Raw genomic sequence first — 13,439 nt, forward strand, 5'->3', positions numbered from 1 at the left:
GGAAGGTTTCACTTGGTGACAGTCCCGTGAATGTTGGTCTGCTATGAAGTAACTTGCCCCCTGAGAAGTAAACAAACATCTTTTCATTATTTATTAAGCCTTAGAGCAGAGAGTAAGCATAAGTGAGGGAAGGAACTTATTTGTGAATCGGCCATATTCTGTGCAGATCTCATTAAAGTGACCTAGACTACAATTAGCATGGAATCTTAATTTGCCTGGAAAGTTAATTAATCCATATAACTTTCAAGGAAACCTCGTAAAGACCTGCACTCATATGGCTGTAATACGTTATTGGAGACTTTTGCAGTGGAAATGCTTAGTTTTCCAGCCACCCAGGAGTATTTAGTAAGCAAAATGGCCTTTTCAACACCGCATCTTGTCCCCTTTTCAAATTCTTAACGCCCACCACTTATTCCAAGCAGGCGGTCGAAATGAGGCACACTGGAAATTGCTCCTGTTTTATCCATGTCGCTTTACACCCCAGCTTTTATAACGTAACGTGGCAAGCATTACACGATGAGGGACTAATGATATATTTTTTCAGCTGGAACGTGGGAATTGCACCGCGGACCCAAAACAGTGTCGAGTCTCAGTAAATTAGTGTGCACCGCTAAATGAAAAGTGAACCACTTGCCAAATCTGTGCTGGCTCGGGACCCATAGGGAAGCCGCTATGCTACATAATGGCAGCGAGAGCCAGGGAGATGGTGGACGTATGGGAAAAGGAAGCCCACTGTCAGCGAGACAACAGCGAGATACTCTGGAAAACCAGACTTCACCCCCTGACAGCTCGGAAATATCCGTTTTAATAACGGGGAAAACTGGATTTGGCCAGACATCTTCATCCCTCCAATGGAAACCCATCTGTCCTGGTGTGAGGCGACACCCCCACCCTGCCTTCTAACAAAAGGGTTGAGCCCAGTGGATTTCTTCACACCCTTTTTTTTTTTTTGCCATACTCTATAAAATGTGAAATGCTAAAGTTCAAGCATAAAACCTATAAATCTGAGCTCATCTGATTTGGTGAGCTCATCTGTCAACATCTACTACACTATAGAAGACAAAAAGTAGCGGCCCATCCAACTACACCTACAGGAGCTGGTCATGGAAACCGATGTCGTGAAGCTCCTGGCGCACAGCTTATGTGCTGATGAAGAGGAGGTTTGGGGCACCGCAGTTATTGTGTCAGCAGAGCGTTGGCAACTTTAATCACCATGTGCCTCAGCGCTCAGCAACCCCTCTCTATAACTTGGCCTACCACTTTGTAGCTGAGATCCTGTGGTTCCTAAACACTTCCACTTTGCTAAAATTTCACTTACAGCTGATCGTGGACTATCTAAGCAGATGTTTCACACACTCACTTGTTGCTAGTGGTGACATCCTGTTACATTGTCACACTGGAATTCAGTGAGCTCTTATAACAATGTATTCATTCACAAATGTTTATATAGGCAGCCTCCATAGCTCCATGGAGGCTCCATGGCTAGGTGCTGTGGCAATGGGACTGAAAACAGCTGAATTCAAAGACTGGGGCCTGGCACAATACTTGTGACCATATAGTGCAGCTTCTGATTCACTTGTATGTTGCTCTGTAGAGGAAAAATCTGCTGCATACAAACAGGCTGTGTCCAGCAGTGAGCACTAAGACCCTGGGTGTAAATAACAGTCCAAATACAATGCAGAGACTCTATTATAGTGTGTGAGCAGCATATTGCAGTAGATAATCCAGCGGGTTGAGAAAAACAGACTTTGAGGTCGATCAGGAGGTTATTATAGCTTATATCTTATACACAGTTAGCTTGATTTATTTATTGGATTTGGTCATTCTAAAAAGGTCACAAGTTAAAGCTGGGAAATTATTAGGAATTTATTAGACAATAGACAGTAAGAGAACCTCCAAGGGTCCACATGGCAAAGAGCATGGCTTGCTTACTAGGAATCATTGCTAATGTCAAATATTTCTTATTTCTAGGCAGTGGGGGATGACAGGATCTATGGGAAAAATTGATTTGTGAAGGACACTCGGGCCTTAGTAGCCACAAAGCCCACCAGACCAACAGAACACTATAATTCTGATCTAACATTATGGAGCTCACGCAGTTTAGTTTGTTGGAACATATAACCAATAGTACCTCACGTTCTTTGCTCAGTGCTGCAGCTAATCATAAACTCTTTCTGTAAGCAATGCACAACAGACGTGGATTTATCATCTGATCAAAATGACACATGCAAAATGTTTAGAAAAATACAGCTAGCAATAGCTGTCAATTATTTGTACTACAACTTAAAATAGTTTCAATAGCTAAATATTTGTTGCCAATAAAGGCTTCTTTGATGGTTGCTTATTCTGTTTCTTTCAATTACAAAAAATGCTCACAAAGGCTCCAACTCTACATTGGTTAACTTAAATTTAAATGTTTAAGTGAGTCACATTAGCTTTTTTTTTTTATGATTTTGATTATAATGGGGCCTTATTTAAAACACATGGATGTAGTAATATTCAACAGCTGCGCTGCTCTGCCTCTGGGGCATTCTTTGTTGAGCTAGGAGGAAGGGAAAAAGGGGAAAGGAAAAGAAAAACTTCCACATGCTAACATTTACACAGCGATTTCTTTTAATTGCACTCTACTTTTTAATTTGCCCTGGACTAATGCTTTAAAAAAGAGAGAGCGAGAGCTGGAGGGATTTTACTGAAGTCGTGCCTTGCACCGGACCAAGTTTTCCTGATTACTGTGGCCTTGCAGCCTGACTCTTTCCTACCTGATGTCAAACATGCCACACAGTTTTTCGCCGCAGTACGGTTAAGGGAACACGCTGACTGGGTGAGCTTCCTCCTGGTCCCCTCTTCAAAGGATTATGATAGATTCATGTTCATTGCGCTGGGTGAGGGGCAAAGTAAAAAAGAATCGTGTTTGAAAGTGGGCTTGAAGTGAATATGCAGATGGCTTAATGGGTATAACTGCTTTTTAAAGGGAAGGAGAAGAATGTTAAACTGATTGTGACCTAAGCAGCTAGAGGGCTGCGGTCATCAATAAAACGTGTCAAAACAGGGAAAATACACACACACACACACACACACACATATATATATATATATATATATATATATATATATATATATTTTTTTGTGACATCCCGGGGTCCACTGAGACTGCAGAGGGAGGATATATATCAAACAACTGATGCTTGATCCAAACCTGTCTGAGTTTAATGCTCCAATACAGTACCCTGTGACTTTTCCCCCACTGATGAAAAACACCCTTGCCCTGATGAGAAAAGCAACAATGAATTTTCCCTCCCGAAATTTACGATTATGAGCTGTCAGCTGCTTTGGCTTTATATCTCTACTGTCTGGCTCCCTGCACTACAGCAGCCACCGCCAGGGTGTGCAGAGAGTCTGGCAGAGCACGGGTCAGCAGTAAAACAAGCTCGTGTCTGGACTGCGTGACAGCTGTGTCCTCCAGCGTGCGTGCGCTTTTTCAGACTCAGACGCACACACATTTGCAAGATTGCTGTAATTGCAATAATATCCATGGGGGAAAAAAATTGGTGTTTAGCTAAGAATTTGATCTAATCCTTTCATGATGCCCACCTAAATTTTGATTTGACTTTAGCCTATAGATGCTAAAAATGCAAAAAAAAGCAGTGTTTTTCCTCCTTTTTTTTTTTTTCGCTCATGTGCCGAGTTAAAAATCAAACATCTCGGTTTGCAGATATGTTTAGATTCTGTTTCACTTTTGTTTTTTCCTCCCTGTTTTGTTAAACAACTTCAGGAGGTGGCCCTTTGTAAAACCTGCAATTAAAACCCAGTTCATCCTGCCAAAATGTAATTACCCGTGGTTGTTTCTTTCTCGATGAAATGACCATTTCTGTTGACGGTTCCTATAACAGTGATTCAACCTGTGCTAGTTTTGCATTTGCTGCTCCATCTGGTGCTGCTCCATTCTGAAAGCGCTACATATTTTATCTCTGAAATAAACAAGTGGAAGGACTGGGTAAAGTGTAACAAAATGGCTGGACAGATGATCAAAGAAGAGCCATGTAGAAAACTTCATCGCCAAAAATAAATAGGAAAAAAGCTAACACTGAGGGCAGTGGTTAGACCATTTTTGGGTCAACAAATATAATTAAATAAACTAGAGGTGCAGGCTTCTGGATCTCCAAGGCTTGAGTCAATAAATGAGATTTTATCTACTTTCTGGTTTTGAAGTCTACGCTACAAACACTAGAGATACAAGGAAAACTCAGATACATCCTCTTCTTCTAAAAGAATCACTGGCACCTGAATGAACACCACCAGCTGTTGCCCCATGCTTTGAATATTCTAATATTTGCTTCACTCAGAGTCTTACGGGATCCTCGAAAACAAGATGTGTTGCACACAAGCTCTCTGTGACTGTTCATGCACCGCACACTCGTAGCATATTTGTTGACATCCTTCATCACGCCACCAGGATAATATAAACAGATCTGAGGGGTGCTAATCACTCCGGCTGGCTCAGACAGAATGCTGTTTTTCTGATGAATCGTTTGCTCGGAATAAACAGGAACGCTTCATTAGAGGGGTAAATGGAAAAGTGAGTGTTTATGATCCCAATTACCACCTTTGCTTTAGTGCCTACTTTAATCATAGCCATATTCGTCTTTCTCACTCAGCACTACAAAGCCTCCCACTACACCACCACCACCACACACACACAAATGAAGCTGAGCTAGACTTAAGCAGTTCTAACTTCCATGAGATGTGGAAAGGAAAAGAACTTTGTCACTTTTACAACATTGTCTAAGTTATTGCAATCACACTTATTATTATTTTATTAAACATGCTTCAAGCTCATTTGCCATTTGTGAATAATCAAAGTTTTGTAGAACGTGACTCTACCATTTGCAGCATTATGCACAAATAGTAATAGTTTTGAAGGACTCTCCTTTCTAGGCCCACTCTATGTAGACTGGCTCAAATAGTCAAATAACCTGTGGCACAGAACCTTTCATCATCATTATAGTTAATCACCATTCATTTCCAGTTTCACAAGAGCCCACAAGATCAAACATGGAGTATTTTCAGCATTTTTCTATGGCATGGTCTGGAACAACAGTTTGGAGTAATTGAAACAATATGCAGCACATCAACACTCACAGTTACTGAACCATCACCACAGTTTGCAGTTATCGTGAAAATGATGTGAGCATTGTTTGCTCTCTGCTGCTGCCACAATAACCGGCAATGCGGCTCGGTTGGTTATATGATACGCCAGCAACACCATCTTGTGGACACAACAGGTAAACTCGCAGAGCAGCAGCTACTAATCAAGCAGGGTCACTCCCAGTACTCTGGGACCTGTAAACAGCGGTGTTTGCTTAAAGCCCTGAGAAGTAAATCAACACGCAACTACAGACTTCACCGAACAGCTGGCTGTGATCTGATCATGAAGCTGCATCGAATCTGACAAGAAGATGTTTGCAACATAGAAACACTTGCCCCGATGCAGCAGGAACAGGGCTGCCTCAGTCTCTTGAATCCTCTATGATAAATTACCCACACATTCCCCACTGTTATGGCCAACATTTGATTTGTGGTTTTTGTCTTGGAGGCGGCATTTCCTGGATTTGATACATCTTCAGTTTTTTTGGTTGTTTTTTTTTTTTTTTTTTTTTTTTGCATGTTTCTTATTTCACTGTATTTCCCCCTTTTTTGTGTTGTGCATGCCAGCGATGAGGGCTGGGCTCCTTGCATGGTGAGATGCGACAGTTCAAACATGCTGTGGTTCATTAAATACATCCTGCTGGCTTCCAGAGGGAAAAAGATCCCAAACCAGCCTACTGTTGCTCCGGTCTGCCCTCTAAAACCACAGTGGCCAGACCACATCTGCACTGAAGCTGGAAAACACAGGACAACCGTGGGCAACCATACACACAACACCATTTTCATTTGTCTGTTTTTTTTTTTTTTTTCAATCCCTGCACAATATTCAGTAGCTGGTCCAATACAGAGTGCTGCTAAAGTGAGCTGTTCAGATGGCTTTCTGTGATGTTTAATGTCACGTTTGTAGTGGCAGGACTGTCACAGCAGCATTAAGTACTGATAAATCCTAACTTTACTGTATTTCACACAATGCTGTATTTTTATTTAACGAGACAGACTGTGTTCAAAGTCTGGGTAATAAGAGGGAGCAACCACTAACTGTAACTAATAGCATTCAGACAGGGAGAAACATGCATCTCTGAGTACAAGGAGAGTTTTTGGTTTGGGTAAGTCATGTTGTAATGAGCTGAAAGAGTCACCACCTCAGTTGACTCATAGGAAGAAAGTTGATAGCTGAGGTTGGATCCGAAATTGCTGGGATCCTGGAGGAAACACAAAGAAAGAAAGGAGAATCGTGGATGATCAAAATCATCCCCTGACCTCATTGTGGATGCCACTGATGAGTTAATTTGACATCTATTTAGGAAACAGTGGTCACTGAAACTAAAGATGAATTCTTTCAGAACCTCATATACACTTTTTTTGTGTTTTTTGTTGTCTCTGGCGACCAGTGCTTTAGATTTAAAATGAGACAATAAGATTGTGAAGGCCAATAAATTCTAGTGGATACTTTAGTACTGTTGCCTCGCAGCAAGAAAGTCCTGGGTTCGAATCCACCGGCTGGCTGGGACCTTTCTTTATGGAGTCTGCCTGAATTTTGCTAATGCTGGCAGTGGGATAATTCTGTGCGTGATTATCACTGCCAGCAACACCTCTTGCTTTACAAGTTATTTGACCCATTACCAAAGCTGGTTGCAAATACAGATTTGGTTCTTCTTTGCTTTTTTGGGGAAGTTTTATGTTTTTTTTTTTCAGCAGGTGAAACACATTTTCAGAAGCATGACTGACGTTCCCATTCAGGAGAATTCTACAGTACTATTTAATTTGGACTTAAATGCATTCACAGTAAGCTGCAATAACCAACTATACAGTATGATGCTGCTGTGCAGCATTTAACACCAGTAAAGCCTGGTGATTTGAATGATCAGTAGATAAAGAGCAGTTGAACTGGTTAGTTGCTCAGTGTCTGGTGCAAAGGGAGTGAAGGTTTTGTCATTGTTAATCAGACCTATACTGTAGTAAGAATACATTACTTGCAAATTCTCTGTGTAAGTGCTAGAAATATAGGCAGAGCTGCAGTTAAACAACTTGAATGAGGTCAAGTATTCATGCATGCAGTGTAAGTGTGTGTGTATGTGTGTGTGTGTGTGTGTGTGTGTGGTGCAATACAGTAGCTGTGTACCCGGGGCTCTGATCCAAACAGCTGGTACCCATCTGTTTCTTCCTCTACTCCTGCGGCCTGTGGCTCAGGGAGTGAGGTGCACTGGCATGCGGTGTCTGGGTCTGGACCAATAGTAGGGAGGTATGCACTGCAGGAGTGTGCGTGTGTGTGTGAGTGTGGTTTATGGCGAATGAGTGTGCCTGTGTGTGCATATGTGGTTTCGCGCTAAACTCCTGTATGTGTGTGTATGAACTCGTGGGTGTGTACAGTCATGTGTGTGGGTTATGCATGTTTGTGTACGACTCTGGCCGGCGCCGCGTCCTGCATGCTTGTGTGGTGCGACTGTGTGTTTGGTGGTTAGTAATAATTACATTATATATCCACTTTAATATTGTTGATACACAGTCATACCTTATAGCAAACACATCTCAAAGCTCTCTGCTGCCGTCCTATTGCCTGCGCAAGCTCTCCCATGATGCAGTCTGCTCCAAAAGTGACTCATTGCGGGGAAGCGTTCAGTCTTTCCATTTGTTATTTATGTAAATCATATAGACTGAACATAACGCTTGCCATACCGTTCCAGATTTCCGTCATTACTTTATGGCCATGCTGCCGTGATCACTCTCTGAAAATATGCGCTTTCCATCACACAAACACATAAAAAAATAAGACTCTTATGATGCTTTAAGCAGAAAAAGGCTCACGGTGGCTAAGGTGGTATTTCCGTTGGGTGAAGAAGTAGATGCCTGGAGAATGTTGAGTGCTTGAGGAATAAGATGATCTTTATTGATGTGGCAAATGTTATGTCTGAGGCTTTGCGGATAAAACGAGGTTCCTTCCAATTGGTTTAATAAGACTGCTCTCATGAGGAATTGGTTAAATAATCCATGACCTGCCCTGAACTCAGTCCCAATTTTTGTAGTTTTTGAGGAATTTTTTTCGTAATTCCACTGGAGGGCAGTGTTGGATGGTTGCCGGTGCATTTCTGGCTGCTGCAGGTGACTGTGTGTTTTGTGTGTTTTATTGGAAAAGAAGAGATATCATCCGATGCAGTTTGTTTTGTTCTTTCTACTTTGAGTGTACCCACATGAAATTTCCAGATATTCCACAGTGAGTAACACAGTGGGCCTACAGGCACAGTCCCAGCAGGCCAGGGGGCCTAGGGACAGTCTGTGCAGAAATTTTATATCAAATAAAAGAGGCAAATTAAAAAAAAGGAGACAGAATCAATGACTATAAAGACAGACATACCGTACTATGCAAAAGTCTTGAGCTGCCCCTAATTTCTTTATATTTTGCTTGGAAAACGGGAAATAGATGTGACAATTGTTTTAAATGTGTAAGCATACAAGAAAATGTAGTATATAAGACAAAAATTGTCTGTAAAATTCTAACAAGCTTGAAAGCCAATATTTATTTATTCGTCACCTTTATTCGTCAGCACAGCCTGAACTCTCTGAGGCAGCTTTCTTGTCATTTCTGTAAGTAGTCTTCAGGAATAGTTCTCCGGGCTTCTTGAAGGACGTCCAAAGCTCTTCTTTGGATGTTTGCTACCTTTTGTTCCATTCTCTGTCAAGATAATGTTGAGGTCCGGGGTCTGGGGAGGCCAATCCAGGACTGATAGTGCTCCATTGTGTGTTTTTTCTATCCAGATATGATTTTACTGCATTGGTTGCGTGTTTGGGATCATTGCCATGCTGAAAAATGAAGCTGTTCCCAATGAGATACTTTCCAGATGCATGGTAGAACAAAATCTGACATTACTTCTCTCTGTTCATAATTCCATCAATTTTGAGAAGATCCCCAACACCACTGGCTGAAATGCAGCTCCAAACCCTGACAGAGCCTCCACTGTGTTTTAGAGATGGCTGCAGACACTCACTGTTGTACCTCTCCTGACCTCCTCCGTACATACTGACAATAATTTGAACCAAAGATTTCAAATTTGGGTCCATCACTCCATCAGTCCTGTTGCCAGTGATTTTCAGTCCAGTTCTTGTGTAATGTGGCATACTTCAACCTTTTTTCCCTGTTTCCCTTCCTTATGAATGGCTTCTTGACAGCCACCCTTCCACTGAGTCCAGTAGATGGATCAAGTGAAGGACCAGCACATCTCTCGGGCCATGTGTCAGGTCTTTGTTGGATTTTTTTCCCCCCTGTTTGTAGGGCATGACTTTCAGGTACTGTTCAACTGCTGTAGATAGTTTTTTACACCTGCCACTTCTTCTTTTGTCCTCCACTTGTGCAGTTTCTTCAAATTTCTTAAGGACACACTGCACACCATGCTGAGATAGCCCACTTTTTTTGGCTAATGGCTCTTTGGGAGTCACCTTGATTCACCAGCCAATGCCCACATAAAAACATAATATAACCCACATGCCAACATAAGAACTATTGCTCAAGATCACTTTAAAATTGCCAAGAAACTCTGAATCCTTGGAAGAAAAAATAAAGAAATGATGGCTGGCCTAACAACTTTATATAATAGTACAATACAGTAAGCACCACTACAAGATGCAGTACAATCACACTAAATGATAAATAGAAGGAGAAAAAGATCCAAAATGCAAAGAAACGTAACTCTTAAATGACTGCGTGTGGACATAGAAAAAGAAAAACAACTCATCTGGTGTGTCCTGCTGACAACTTCAAAGAAAAAAGCCCTGCTGACAGAGTCATTTCTGAAGGGATGCAGATGATGACTCAGTTATACATTATGAATGTAAGTCCTATGCACTGAGGAGTAAATCCGGAAGTGATTAAATCACAAACAAAAACAACAGGTAAAGACTTCAGACCGGATGCAGAGTGAGGCCATCTGATGAGTTGGTAGGAGACCCCAAACAGTCTTGATGGCAAGCAGAGAGATTCCTGACTGTACCCTGTGTTTTGCTGGCAGTGTTTTTACTTTACTTTTATGGCTCAAAAAGAAGGCTTGCAAAATTAAAAAAAAAAAAAAATATTATTAGATTTTCTCTTTTTCCTGATTTTATTAAGATGCAGAATGTTTGCTGGAGGACGTCTTCCATTCACGATAGCCCGGGCTTGCACATTTAACTAGCACACTGAGTAGTGATATGGAGCTCGTAAGGAATTTTCACACACACACACACACACACACACACACACACAACAGACAGCAAAGCAGCAGCAGTGGATACAATGAACCCAGGAGAAGTCACTATACTCCTTACTGTAAATGCAATCTTGTAATAAAGAGCAATCAAAGCCCCTGCAAGCAAAGATCTAGTGAGTCCTAAACACATAAAAAGGTCAGGTGCAACTTAATAGTCCTACAGCTGCTGTTAACAAGCCACATGACCTTAATCCTGACTTGGTTTTTATGCTGCCATTGTAGCTCACATTGCATTGTCTTGCTGCATTTAGACTAACACAACTAGTACTGCAGGTGCTGCACTAGAACATTTCATTCACACCAACAGTTACAGAGGAACCACACCAATTTCAGCTTGCCATGCGAGGTTATCCTCTTTGTACAGCAATGAATACAACACAGGTGCTTTGTAGTCTGAGGTCTTTGAGATGAGAACTGAGGCAGAGGATTTCTTTTATTTTTTTAGATGGCTTGTGTGCTGTGAGAAAATCAAGGTCATCTTTTGAATACAACCAGGAAGTTGTTCTTTTCACAGCCACAGTGCACTTGTTAAATAGCTATGCTTAATATTGACCCTAATCTTCTCATTATCAATCCATTTCTTCTATTTTTAGATCATAATTATAGCTCTCCTTTATGCTCAGAATTTAAATGGTGGGTTTCTGTTCCACCTTAATTGCAGCTGTTCTCAAATAAAAACACCATATGGGAAATTAATGCAGTCCATAAAATATTTAGTTTGATGACATTCTAGGTTGCAGCTCTCGTGCCCTTTTCAGCTCACCTGAACATCCTGTGCATGTACTGCAGTGACACATACACATCCGGATGGATGGGGAGACTGAGACATTTGTCCCTGAAAAGATAACTAAGTCCTCCTTGACAAGCAGAGGTGAGCAGGACACTGGGGATATGTCTTGAAGGCAGCCATCCTCAAACATGAGCTTCAGCCAGGCCATTTATTCACTTAATTTTTGTCTTTTTTTTCTGTAGTCAGGGATGGCCATTGATTAAAAACCCTGTTTCTTAGATATATTGCTTAAGTACCTGCATTATGGCATAATATATCCAGATTTGGACTCGCCACATTTTATAAAGCAACTGTGAAAACATCTAAAAGAAAAAAGAAGAATTTACTACCTGAACTCTGCCTTTGAGCTCAGCTGTATTTAGATGTTTCAGCACTTTTTCTCATTAGTCTGCACTAATGGGCTTTTTAATGCAGTGGTGCTGTTGTGACATGACATACAGGATTATGATAACTGGACTTATCATTTGGTCCTCCCCACAGCTAACTTTGGGTGTCATACTCCCTGCATTCTGGTGAATTTTTATGTACCAGTTTCATAATTTTTGTGTCAGTAAATGGAGGAGATGTGTGTATTTGTGTAAGGGAAAAATACAAAAAAAAAAAAAAATCAGATGTGAGTCAGAGTTTAGGGAGATAACTCAATTTAAAATGTAATTAAATGGTCAACCTCTGGACCTTTCATGGCTGTGCATTTAAATCACAGAGCGAGGGTGGTGGTGGTGTTGCTCTCTGCTACCTGGTTTGGTCACAGAAACATGACAACCTTGCTCTGTCTCCAGTGTTTTCAGCACTCGGTCTGCAGCACATGCAGCAGAGTAGTGGTGCAAACATTTAAGTGTCTCAACACTGGCTGAACAATGCAGATTTAATGCTACAGTATATAAAACATGAAAAAATGTTTCCAAATTCTCAAACTCCTTCCGGCTTGGGACACAATGTCTGCCGTGACCTCTTGTTTTGACCTTAGAGTCCACATGAGTTATTTCCACCTTAACCATCACTGCTTTCCTGTTTTGGGAAGGATGTGTGGAAGCCTGAAAGTAATCCAGCATTCTGCCTCTCACATACGTAGCAGGCAGTGATTATTTCATCTGTGGGACAAATTCAGTCCTTGAATTCAGTCAAATGTTAAACATTTTATAGTGTTTAACTAAAGATTTTAGTAAGAAATCTGATTGGCTGGGCACTTAAATTAAAAAGATAATCACACAGCACATAAATGCAGGCAAAGGGGTGCCTTATGTGCTGTTCTTGTAAGAACTGACCTTATTATGTGTGTGTTCCTTAAGAAACTGACATGTTAAGTAATGACCCTAATATGGGGTCACACTGTATTTGCATGGTGATGAAAACAGGAGCTTGTGCCACTTAGTGTATACTGTGTCAAATTAAACCAGTTAACTGCTTGCTTGACATCAATCCAAACATCATTACAGCTTCTTACATTTTCTCCTCTGCATCATCCCGCAGACACAACAATGTTCAGTCCGGGACAAGCAGGCGAACTAATCGAACAGTGAGTCATGCAGCTTTTCACCGCAGCACCCAGACCCTGCTGGCGGAGGAACGCTGTTAATTGCTTTGGATCGGTACACCAGCCCCACAGCAGCTCCGCTGTGTGGATCGAGCGTCTAGAGAAGGACTTGTTCAGTTTCTCGTTAAGTAATTAAGATCAGAAGCTGCGTGTTGCAGCTTTTAGGGTGTCAGTTAACGAATGCGCGAATGATTACCGACCTTTGAATTCAGCGGTGTCGCCATGCAGAGAAGGATGGATGAAAGAGAGCGAGCGGGGCTACAGAAATATCACAGATGATTGCGGATTCTGCGCGGAGGGTTGTCTCTTCAGCCTCCTCCAGGCAGCCCTGCCTCCAGTAAAAGGAGTGGCTATTACCGGCGGGCGCACATACAGACACACACACACACACACACACACACACATGGGCTTTCAGCGACTTTATTTGTTTTGGTTGGCGACATCCCACAGGGCGCAGAGTGAAGCACCGGCACTCATGGCTGTTTGACAGGCGTTTGCGCACTAATCCAGCTCAGCAGTACAGGTAAGACGATGCATAATCATACCGGCCCTGTGTGTGTGTGTGTGTGTGTGTGTGTGTGTGTGTGTGTGTGTGTGTGTGTGTGTGTGTGTGTGTGTGTGTGTTGGGGGAACAACTGTGGAGAAACTGGTAGGTTTGGGTGACAGCAGAAAAATGTAGCGTTAACTTGACTGTGAGCTTTGCAGAGTGCATTTGGGCTCAGTTTGCTGCAGG

This window comes from Archocentrus centrarchus, chromosome 16 (genome assembly GCF_007364275.1).
Source record: "Archocentrus centrarchus isolate MPI-CPG fArcCen1 chromosome 16, fArcCen1, whole genome shotgun sequence".
NCBI classification, from domain to species: domain Eukaryota; kingdom Metazoa; phylum Chordata; class Actinopteri; order Cichliformes; family Cichlidae; genus Archocentrus; species Archocentrus centrarchus.